Genomic DNA, 13325 nt, shown 5'->3' with positions numbered 1-13325 from the left:
GATGCACACTGCTTTAATTACAACAATTGTATTTCTTGCGCATTCCTTTTTAGCACATCATCATTTTGGATATTTACTTTTTAAACTTTATTATGTTATCTTTATTGAGATAAATAACTAATATATCTATGCTTATTTACAAGAGAATATTCTGTAGCTGAAACAAATAAAGAGAGTACAGAAACACTTCAAATCAGCAAAGAAGGTGATGAATCTGAAGAAAGACAACATCAGATTGCGAAAGCGAGATGGAATGCATTCTAAAATTATTGAACGAACTGGAAACGATCAAAATGACAATGGAACGAAAGGAGAAAGAGAGCACAAGAGAAATGACGTTTGCTTTTGGAACTAAAACATATCAAACAAAATCATTTAAAAAGAACATCCAATAAAAAACTGGCGTAAAAATACAGAATGGCTTGAAGGCATTGCAAACTGCAAACTAGCAAACCGTATCTGGCTAGAAATATGTGCATTGTCACATTAATATTATTATGATAGTGATTAAAATAGAGCTTTACATTAAATAGTAGGTAATATTAGTATTGTACAGGTTACAAATGACATTTTGCAAATTGGCATTTAGGGGGTTCAGACAACACGCCATGTACCCGGATAATCTTAACTCTGTTCAGCGACCCTAACTCAGTGCCAACATGGCGGATGTAAAGCCGATACAACTTTTGTTTTCTGTGTAATTACGATGTATAAAGGAATGTTTCTGTTGTTATATCTATCTCCATTGATCATGTGTCTATTTATTTCAAAATGTATCATGTTAAATATATCAACCTTTGTGTATTAAGGTGGAAAAACGACGAACAAGGCAACTTTTTCAATGAAAACTTTTACAAAAAAATCTTTAAAAATACTTCTATGCTTTTGATGCCTCGACTATTTTGTTGTTTGAAAGCAAAGATATACTGCTTTATAGGCCCCTTTACACTATGTTGTTAACCCACTACATGTTGACACAATACATGTTCAAATGTACTGACAGCGAGAAAAGGGATAAAAACCTAACTTTGATTCGATAAAAACCGAACTCAGTTTACATGAGGAATGGATAAAAACCTAACTTACACGAAACTGTGTGACGGATAAACACCTAACTGACTAGTATTCTATAGAAGAGAATGAGTTGACATGTAAAATGGTCTGATTATTGTAATCATTAATTTATAAGCGGTATTGTCTTCAACTTTGTCATTAATTTTCAGATGTTATATGTATGCCCACTACAGTCAAATATTTTTTCATAATTTTAATATTATGCAAATAGCAATGTTTGGAAAAATCTGGATAAACCCTAAAAATAACTCAGTATAAAAGTCAAAATTATTATATTTACATAAGAAATTATTTAATACCACCGATGTTCGAAGTTCTGTAGTCCCCAATCCTCTCCCCGCCCCCCCCCTCTCTCTCTCTCTCTCACGCACGCACGCACGCACGCACGCACGCACGCACACACACACACACTGTTTCAGAAGAATTGTGTTTGTTTCAAATCTTGTATATCGTATAGTGTAAGAGATTTTATAGAGGTGCTAATGGAATATTTTTGATACTGTTTAAATGGGATTAGATTTATGATTAATTATTAAATATGATATATTTCAGACGGTAAATAGGGAAGAAAAGTGGGGGGGGGAGTGATGCATGGACTGATGAGACAGGGGTGTGGGTATCCTTACATTTTTCACTTGTTCACGGACACTTAAAATCCACTTGTCCATAGTCAAATTTCACTTGCTCTGATTTGTAATATTAAACGTTCATGAAAGCACAAATAGACTGGAGATCGAGTTCTTTATTTAGGACAATGAAAAGAAAAGCATATCACAGTAACTGTGGTAAAACATAAACTGTTGAAATATTTGCCTTTTAACGTTTATAAAATTCTGAAATCGCGTAAGCAGTGTTCGGGATCTTTTGAGGTCATGCCCGAAACACTGCCCACGCAATGGTGCAAAGCCAGATGAATTCAGAGGAAGACTCTTAAAACGTTCCGACTTGTTTAGTCATACTTGCGATCTCTGTGCGCTTTTGATTTTAATTTGGCTGACTACTGGGTCAAATATTTCCTTGACAGTGACTTATTGTCTCAGCAGTTGGAATTCTACTTACAAACTTGTCATAATACTTTTTTAAGTTGTTTACGTTTCTGATGTCTTTAAATGTCCTTTTAGTTCTCTGTGTGTAACCCTTGTTTTCCTTTTTTAGTTTTAGTTACAGAATGCTATATGCTGATGATGCAAATATTTTTCTTCAGCTACTTTAAGTAGTTATGTTCCCTTTAGCATGTATATGGTTTCTTCTTTTATGTTTTTTTTAATGCATGTTGTAAAATGTGACTCTTCTTATTTTTGTGTAGTGTCAGCTAAATTTTTTATGTTGCTTTAAATGTGCTAAATCTGTATGTGGTAAATTACTTTTTCATTTTATTTGCTAGTACATATGTGCTATTTTGTTTTAATTTGCTGTAATATGTATGTGATAATTTGTGATTTGTTTCTTATCTACTTAGAGCCAGATGCTTTATCTGCTTTGATGTGCTTTAACATATTTGCATTTTGTTACAGCTGTTTTACTTATGTTGAGCTTATTTACATGTGTTTGTCGGAAAATAGCTTTAAGCTAGTGTTATATGTTTATACTTTTCCGACGTTAAATAAATCTTCTTGTATCTAAATCTTCTCTGATATTTTATCATAGTCACCGAGTTACAGTGTGCGCGAGACCTAGTCAAAGAACCCATTATCTTTATCACCTCCATACATTTGAAGCAACACACAATCTAAACGATATTTTATGTTTTCTCTTTTTATACCTGAAAAAGTATGCTTGTCCGCGGACACACGGAATGAAAAATGCACTTGTCCGCCGGCAAAAAATCACGAGTCGGATAAGTTGGACATAGGAATCCCACATCCCTGCAGGGTGGGTAGATCAGAGAACTTCGAACATCAGCAGTCCATAAAAAAGCACAGACGAACAGCAGTTTTCGTTTGGTTAGGTGTTTATCCATTCTAAGTTCGTATTTATCCAGCACTGTTTTCTATACCAGTTAGGAATTATCCGCAAATTTAAACCCACCTCATAATCAATACAATTTTTAAGGTATAAAAATCGATTTCAAACTTTGATACTGTTAAACATTGTCAAAGAATATTATGGAACTAATACATTTAATAAGTAAGGTCTTACTGCAGTTTCTGGAACTCTAAAACAGTTAGAAACATAAAACATGTTCATTTTGAAGACTTTTTTGAGCACATTTTAATGAATTCCAGCCACATAATGTGACATTTCGACTGAAATATTTAGTACACAGAACATGTTATCAATACAGGATATTATGACTATCAAAAGTTTTACGCTAACATTGCATACTGGCATAAAAACACGAAAAAGACAAGGAAATTAACTACATACATCGTCTTTCTGTCAGCCATGTTGGCACCGAGTTAGGGTCGCTGAACAGAGTTAGGATTACCCGGGTACATGGCGTGGACAATCATATTTAATACTTGCTATCTATATGCATTTATTATATACCTATATAAATTCTGTAAAAAAGTCGGGCTTGTATTTCACAATTAAATATGAACAGACAGACAAAAATTCCGTATTGTACCTTTAAAATTCCGTATTGTACCTTCCGTATTGTATGCTGCCGGACTATTTTCATTAATATGCATGACCCGACACATTTCTATAAATAGCGCACATAAAAACTTCACTAAGTTCCATTTAATATCGATAAACATTGAAGATTTCGTTCAAGAACAAAACAAGAATCAAAATGGTAAAGGTATATAATAAAAGGGCCATTATAACAGTAGCCAGATCTGGGACTTAGTATTCGGCTCTCGTGGATTTTGCAAGGTCGGATCACACTCGGCGCTTGCGCGCCTCTGGCAAAATCCACTCGAGCCGAATACTGCATCCCAGATCAATCTACTGTTATAATAACCCTATTGTATTGTACTAATGCAACAGTGTTGATATGAATAAGTGTTTCGGAATATTGCGAAAACATGAAAACAGTATAACTGCAAAAAGGACAGAATATGCATTATGGTAGATTTAACTGACGGTACACCGTTCACATGCAAGATTCAGTATACCTGAATTTTAACAATACCGTATATAGAACATACATGTATGGCTGATAAAGATATTACAAATACGTAAATTACTATAAATAGTTCTCACAGCCTATTTTTATCAACAAAACTGGTATCCCAGGCCATTAAAAATACCAGTTCGTTGATTCAGGGTTTTTCCACCTCACATTCCATGAATAGTACATTTGCTATATATGCAGATAAGCTATCATTTGTTAGTTGTGTATGTCAAACACTTGACTTCGTGAATAAATATGATGTGTTTCAATGTACTAGTTTCATTTTGAATTATTCTTTCTTATTTATCACTGCAAAATAGCAAGTAAAGCTTATTCTTGTTGGATTTAATTTCACTGATATTAGTGTTGTTGTTGTTATCATCATCATCATCATACCAGATTTGCATACCATACTTTTCATAATAAAACAGTAAAAAGTGTTTGACATCCAAAATCAGTCAGTCTGGGATCTACCAGTACAAAAACAAGGCGAACTGACATACACACACGCGCGCACACGCACACAGAGAGAGGAGAGAGAGAGAGAGAGAGAGAGATCTAAGTTAGCCTAGACAGCCTGGTACTTTAACATGCACCGATACATACAAAACTCTCTTTCCTGGGAAGAAAAAATACTGACAGACCCTCAATAGCATCTTAAAAATATCCAGTGCCTGAACCGTAGTTTTGACCCCGGACCTCTGCATTGATAGGTAATTGTGTTTCAACTGGACCACAAAGCAACCCATTATATAGACGTAATATGGCGATTTTCAATCTTTCCGTGAAGGAGGAAGACCCCCGTTACCCTCAGAACATCACCACTTAGGATATTAAAGACCCACCGATCAGCTGAATGGCTTGTTCACATGCAAGAGTTCTATACCATAAGAGTGGTTTCGAACACATAGCGGAGTAAAGCAAGAAGCAATTACTCTATGAAATAAAAACGAGAGCAGTGACCTGTGCTTTTGCAGATCTTAAATGTCTTAGAAACTAATGTTCTTGAAGCTCAAAGAGTATGAAAAAAGAATTCAACTGTAAAAAAAAAGATCATAATTCCTTAAGCCAGAAATTATTACGTTTTTACTTTTCATATATCCCGAAAGAAACTAATAAATTTAGGGAACGCTCCCTTTACATAAAGCTAGATCCCTATTAAATATGTATGCTTTATTGATTTTTGTAGAATTTTGTAATTATATCTCCCGTTATTAAGAAAAAAACAACAACAAAGACATGTGTATTTATTGAGAAATACCTAACATACCGTTAAAATAAAGTAGCGCTCTTTCTTGGTCGCAACAAAAACTTTGTTCTCACCGCACGTTAACGTGACGTCATTCTATCGCAAGCGTGCTTTAATAGAGACAAGTATTAGAATACGACGGATTTAGACTAATTTCTAGACAAAGCGTTTATTTCTTGGATGCAATCAATTTCGTTCGAATGTATCATTCTGTACAAAATGGCATTTTTGTAAAAAGTCATTTATATTGCCATTGACCAATTAAGTTTAAACACTGTAGTATATTAAATATTAATTTTTCTAAAGGTATTTTCTAAAGAAACCAATAATTTGATTTTTTTCTGTGACACGGGGAAAAAGAATTCTGCAAAGATATTCCAAGGATTCAACATGTGCATATTTACATACATTATGTAAAAGACTTAGTAACAGGAGACTTTGAAACAGGACGACAGGGGTTAAATGGTCGAGTGGTAATGGTCGCTTTCTTTGAATCACTTGCCCTTCATCGATGTGCGAATTCTAAACTGCTGCTTTTGCAGTCAAAATGTCTAAAACTGGTTAAAATATTGATATGTGACTTCAGTAACTCCAGCGTAGATAAAGTAACGATCAAATCCTCGTTGGTTTTGCTTGCACAGTTCCACTGATTGTAATAGAAATGTTGAAAGTACTATACTGCATCTATTACAGGAACCGGTGAGCTCAGAGCTCTTTTTATCACAGAGTTCCTTTTTGAATGTAACAAGAATAAGTACCCCCCCCCCCCATCCCATCCTCAAACCATCCATGAAAACTCGAAGTACCAGTGGCATGCCGGTACCAGCTCATTCAGTTTTCTTCATTTATCACGTGAGGCCTTTTCATATATTACAGTATATTACAATTTAACGTTCAACGCAGTCTGCAGATGCAAAAACTCCATTTCACCCTGACAACTACACAGCTGAGACACAAAGTTTTAAATTCATTAAACGATTTATTTCTCCTTGACCTATAACCCTTTCGAATAGGTTTCACCGGATTAAGGTTTTAATATTTCTCCAAAGATGATCATTCAATAAAAAATCATTTCCGTAGGTATCAGCGATCGGAATACGTTTACAAGTCTGTGGGCAATATAACCGTGTATGACCTTCTATCTGTTCACCGTAAAAAGCAAAATCGAACTTGGTCATGTATTGCCTTGATGCGTATATATACTTTCAGGGTCAGTTTGTGTTTGACTCCGACTGTGCAGAGTGCTTTTGCTTTACCCGGTCAAAGGGAGACAAATCCTGTTATGCATCTGTTTAGTTTAGAAGAATTTTTTCTGGTCGATTGTGAAGAAAGCTCCAAGCTACCACTCTAGACTCCACTTCTTAGAAAAACTTTGCAGAGTTTCTTCCTTGAGTTTACAGGGAGAGTGGATACCTTGCAAAGACTTTCTTGGGCTTACTGGGAGAGCTGGATACTTTGCAGACCTTTCTTGAGCATTCTGGAAGCGATAGTTTTGAAAGTTTTTCATTCCTGAGCTAACAGGGAGAGTTGGATATTTTGCATTTTCTTTCTTGAGCTGAGAAAGTTGGATACTTTTCTTTCTTGAGCTTACTGGAAAAGATAGATAGTTTGCAAAGATTTTCTTTCTTGAGCTAACGGGGACAGATGGATACTTTGCAAAGACTTAATTTCTTGAACTTACTGGAAAATATAGATAGTTTGCAAAGATCTTCTTTCTTGAGCTAACAGGGAGGGCTAGATACTTTTCAAACTTTTCTTTTTTGACCTAACAGGGACAACTGAACACTTTACAAAGAATTTCTTTCTTAAGCTTACTAAGAGAGATGGATAGTTTGCAAAGACTTTCTATCTGAATCTGACAGGGAGAACTGGACAGTTTGCAATCAACTAGAAAAAAAAACAAGCATGCAAGTACTTTATGAGTAGATCTTTTATTTCCCTCAGAGTTGGACAATATATATTCTTAACATTAGATAACACTATACATGTACATTATCAACATCAAGTAAAATATGAAAAAAAGAAACAAAATAACTTAATTGATTCCACAAAAATATCATCCTCTCTACCGAATGGAAGACACATAATTCATGCATCCATTCATAACTTTACAGTGTTCATATTATATCATAATACATTGCTACATTGTTTATATTACATTGCACAACATTATGGCATACGTCAGCAAAAAGTGTTAAATTGCATTTCAAGTGAAAACCCAAAAGAAAGAAGATGGTTGTCCAAAATGAACAATTTCCCAAGTTACAAAAGATAAGAAGTTTAATAAATAAATTGATAAATGAAAATGCAGTTTTAGCTTCAATTGTGATACATTTTGCAGTACTGAACTGGAATAAAATTACTGTAAAATGTATGAATTTCGTGGGCATAAAGAATTGTGGTTTAGTCCATAACAACTACATGTACTTCACTAGACTCGATCTGAATTCATTTATTTATTTTGTTGGACTTAACATCGCACCGACACAATTATAGGTCATAAGGTGACTTCCAGCTTTGATGGTGGAAGAAGACCCCAGCTGCCTCTCCATGCATTATTTCATCATGAGCGGGCACCTGGGTAGAACTACCGACTTTCCGTAAGCCAGCTGGATAGCCTCCTCACATGAAGAATTCAACGCCTCGAGTGAGACTCGAACCCACATCAATGAGGGGGCAAGTGATTTGAAGTCAGCGACCTTAACCGCTCGGCCATGGAGGCACCCGTCTCGATCTCAAATTGTTAGAATATGAACAATTAATTCAATGGAAATTAGTTCAACACTAATAATTTAAAATGTTACAACAGAACTTACATCTTAAATCTAAATGTCTATTAGGCAAAAAAATAACTGCTACTGTCGTCAAAGTCTATTTATAGGAGCCATTTTTGTTCAGTGTCTTCTTACATGTAAAGCACATTCCACAACAGAAATATAGGCAAATAGTATAAACATGCCTTATTGCTATTATTCACTGCAGCATCTGCTTGTAATTGGCGAGTGAATAGCCATGGAATATTTTTGTTTTCAGTTATCCATCAAGAAAATATCATTTTGATGGCGTTTAATGCCATTTTTCAACAGTATGTGTAATTTGGTTATGTAACAATGATTAGCCAAGTTAACCTAACCAGTGTTACTGGGATTCTGTACTAACCTGTTCTCAGCTTTCCCACATGAATTGCAAATTTCGGACAACTGACTTCCATACACATTCTATTCTGTCAACTTATCACAGAGAACATGCACCTTGTCAGGGGACAGAACTCATGATCTCTTAATTCACAGTATTGTGTTATACCTATCGAGTTAACTGGACAAGCTAGCAAACGTGGCAAAGTTTGATGTAGAAATATATAAATTAACATACTTAAATCCATAAACTATACTGTAACATACTTAAATCCAGAAACTATAAAGAACATACTTAAATCCAGAAATTATACTTAAACACACTTAATCCAGAAATTATAAAATAACATACTTAAATTCAGAAATTTTACTAGAACATACATAAATCCAGAAATATACACTGTAATGTATTTAAATGCAGAAATTTATACTAAAACACATTCAGAGCTTGAAATATATACTTGAACAAATTTAAATCCAGAAGTTCATACTGTTCAAAATACCAGGCTAATTGTAGTATAAAACATCAAAATGTGACATGTCTATCATTTTCATCCTTTATCATTACCATATTTATTACAAAATTATATAAATAAAATAGGTACAAGCATATTTATATAGCTATGCCATTTTGTACTACCCACAAATATTTACATCACTATTCTATAACACCCATAATGAGCAAATTTTCTAAGATTAATGTTAAAGCAACATGCCTACAGACGAACATCAAAATTTCAATTTTTTTAAAACAATAGCAACTGATATTAGATATAGATCTTTCAATAAAAGTACTGCCAGATTGCTTTTATTCTAGGATGAAATTTCAAAAACAACAACATACGATTTTCAATCCTTTACTTATTATAAATTTGTAAAAGTTTTCACAAAGCTTCAAATAATTAGCTTCTTAGAAACATAATATATTGTTTTCAATTTCTTATAAAGATTAAAGAGATATGGAGCATACTTGGTCATGTCAGCTTTTGCTAGAGCCGTAAAATCTCGCGCTGGGAAGCGACCGAGGGCATGTTTTTAAAACTTATTTTCCTAACCTTGTTGCGCTGTAAACAAATATCCAGTATACCAAGGTACCCCTTTAGTACCTTTAAACCAATGGCACTCCTTAGTACCATAATGTATCCAAGTAAACCATATACGGTTACCAGGTACCCTATTTGTACCTAATAATAGTACCCTTGTACCATATTAATTAAACCGATAAACCATATAGCCAGGTACCCTATTTGTACCAAATAATGGTACACCGTTGTACCATATTAAACCGATAAACCAAATAGCCAGGTACCCTATTTGTACCAAATAATGGTACACCGTTGTACCATATTAAACCGATAAACCAAATAGCCAGGTACCCTATTTGTACCAATAACCATTAGCGCAACAATGCTTACATTCGAGAAAAACAAACCTATGCAAAAGAGGGAGTCATTGTAAGAACGCCTAGCCCTTTTCGCTCTCTGGCAAGTTCCTACAAGCTCACAAAAAACTGTAGTCACAACGACTGTAATTTAGACCACATGGGCTTTCAGCCTCCTAAGATAACTACTGTGGTAGGCCGAGACACCCACGGGGATGCAAAAAGATTGTTATTAAATTAGCGATAGATATAATATGCCCCTGATCGCGTCCCAGCGAAAGAATTTTCCGCCACGAAATAAACCTTTATTTCCCCCCAAAATTCTTACGCGTTGTATGTCTCCAGACATTCCTGAAGAGCATTTAGATAAAAATCTAAACCTACGTCAGACAAATGAATACCGTCAGGTCGAAAAAAGCCTTTAGTTTTCACATCTATATCGACTCTGAGATTTTTTACGGACAATTTCCTACCTAGCTGGTTGACTCGTTTTCTTTTAGTTTCTATACTCTTGATTTCATTGTCTGGAACACCCCAATTTAATCTCTGAATTATATCAACCCAGATCGTTACTGCGTTTGGAAACGCCCTCTTTATATAATCAAAGGAGTCCTGTATAATTTTAAAGATGCACTTAACAGAATGCTTTGTTAAATCATTCCCCCCTAGATGTATCACAATCACCTGAGGAGGACTCCTAAAGAGGGCTGGGAGTTGTAATGCATGTGTCAGCTCATCCAGACTCATCCCTCTTTTGCACCACCATGCTATTGTACAGGGTAGCCGTAAATTGTCAATCCCCCTTGCGCTGGCTCTCACAACTGCCCAATGAGGTATAGAGTCCCCAATGACCCAAATGTCTGTAAAATTGCATGTATAATTAATAACTTACTATAAAATAGATGAAACTATGACGTACCTAACCTAGGTTACGTAAATCTATAATTGTAAACTTACTATCGATCTACAGTAAAATAATGTTTCAAATAGGAATCGCACCCAGCCTGATAAATAAAAGCGAGTGACTTTACACTATTTCATTATATGGAACATCATCGGTCCAGGAAAATATCCGGTATATACTCTCATCTTCAGAACAAACAAAATACTGAAAAACTTTCTCCCTTTGAAATACTATTGAATTATGTTCTTATATATGAAATATAGGCATTGGAGCGCCACCTACCTAATTTCATGATGGAAGATTCCGGAACCCCCTTTGACGCTAAATGGGACGCTCTACCAATACGAAAGCTATGCGTTTTGAAGTTTGGCGACTTAAACTTAGACCTGTCTATGCATTTCTTAAGGATAGCTGAAAATTGATATCTTGTTACCGGTTGGCTATTTTTGTGAATAACCAAAGGACCAGTCTGACTTGGTCTCACAAGCATATATTCCTTCAATGTGCCCACTGGGCAGATAGCTTTGTTTTCCTCACATGGTATTTTCAGAATTATTGGATGGCCACGTTGATTTGTTTTAAATGTATGCATTACAATTCGCACGTTATTACGAAATTGACAGAAAGAGATATCACCTGACTGAAGTGTGTAATTTTGAGATCTACTCGCTACAAGCTCGCTAACCCGAAATAAACCAAAATATGCTAAACAAAAAATAGCTTTAAACAATTTTGCCTCATAATCGTTAAAACAAACTGACAATAACAATGTGCAAATTTCTTCCAACATATTAGCAGTAATTGGTGCTCTATTATCAGTGCATCGGCGAGACCTATGACAACCCTCTATTAACTTTTTTATGATGAATGATTGTGATAAATCCAACCAATTATTTAGTTTATGAAAAAATGATAAACCGGACGTGTATGTAGCTATGGTTTTTGCTGAATTGCCTTTTTCAAAACAGTACACAATAAAGAGCACGACATGTTTTAAAGGTAATGGCCAAATTCTAGACAAATTATATAATGTTCTGAATGATTCTAGCGAATTTACAGCCGTGTTATAGGTAGACGCTGTATTATTTGCTATTCCTGCTCGAACCAAGTGCTTACATCTGCTTTGAAGATATCCCAAAGATAGTCTGGTATTGGTGTCGGGGACGAATCGGCCTCTGGTGCTAACGTTTTGAACCGGGTGAGCTGAAAACGAGATAATGCGTCGCTTATTTCATTTTTTGCCCCGGCTATATGAGAAGCTCTCAACAAACAATTAAAGCGCAGACACTGTAACGTAAGTACCCTTATTAATGACATAACCTGTGAGGACTTGGAAGACATCGTGTTCATATATGTTACTACGGCCTGGTTGTCACAGTGAAACCGTATCTTCTTATTTCGTAGCTGCCCGCCCCAAATACAAATAGCTGTAACAATTGGGAAAAGCTCTAATACGGTTATGTCCCTTGTTAAACCATTACTATGCCATGCAACAGGCCATCTTGCGTGACACCAATGCCCATTAAACCAGATACCAAAACCAATGCCCCCAGAGCTGTCTGTGTACAACTGTTCGTCATCGTTGGATAACCAAAACCGATCATGAAAGACTGAAATTCCGTTACAGTTTCTAAAAAATCTAAGCCACATTTCCAGATCTAATTTTATTCCCTTGTTCAGTCGGACATGATGGAATGGACGCTTAACGCCACAAGTTGAATTAATAAGACGTCGGCAAAATGGTCTTCCAACAACTATCGCGCGACAGCAAAAATTCAAAGATCCTATAAGCGACTGCATTTCTCTAAGAGTAACGGAATTCTTTGACAAAATGAATTCAATTTTTTGAATGACTTCATCAATTTTTACGATCGGTATTCGGATCTCCATTTTATCCGAATCAAGTTCTAAGCCCAAGAAAACAATGACCTTTAAGGGACCTTCCGTTTTTTCGTCTGCCAATGGAACGCCTAGCTCGTTCATGATTGTTTCGAATAATAGCATTAGGCTTTTACAAGACTCGTACCCTTTCTCCCCGCCAAGGAAGTCATCAAGGTAGTGTATAAGACGTCCTGAATTCATTTTTGATTTAATGCAAAATTCTAGAAAAGTAGAAAATTTCTCAAACAAACTAGGCGAAATGCTACAGCCAAATGGTAAACATTTATCGAAATAAATCTTTTCCATGCAAGAAAATCCTAAAAGTTCGAAATCGTCGGGATGAATCGGAAGTAATCGAAATGCACTTTTTATGTCCATTTTAAATAAATAACAGTTTCTACCCAGGTCTTGTATAATACGAATCGCTTCATCGAATTCTGTGTATTTAACCGAGCATATTTTCGGATCTATAAATTCATTGACTGATAATCCCTCAGGATATGACAGGTGATGTATAAGCCTGTATTCGCCCGGACTTTTCTTTGGAACCAAGCCAATTGGTGAAATCTGCAAGTTTTTAAATGGGCTAACGGTAAATGGACCGGCAACTCGGCCTGCGTCTACCTCTTTTTGTATTTTTT

This window comes from Mercenaria mercenaria, chromosome 4 (assembly GCF_021730395.1).
Source record: "Mercenaria mercenaria strain notata chromosome 4, MADL_Memer_1, whole genome shotgun sequence".
Lineage (NCBI taxonomy): Eukaryota > Metazoa > Mollusca > Bivalvia > Venerida > Veneridae > Mercenaria > Mercenaria mercenaria.
Note: the sequence above shows the minus strand (reverse complement) of the source record.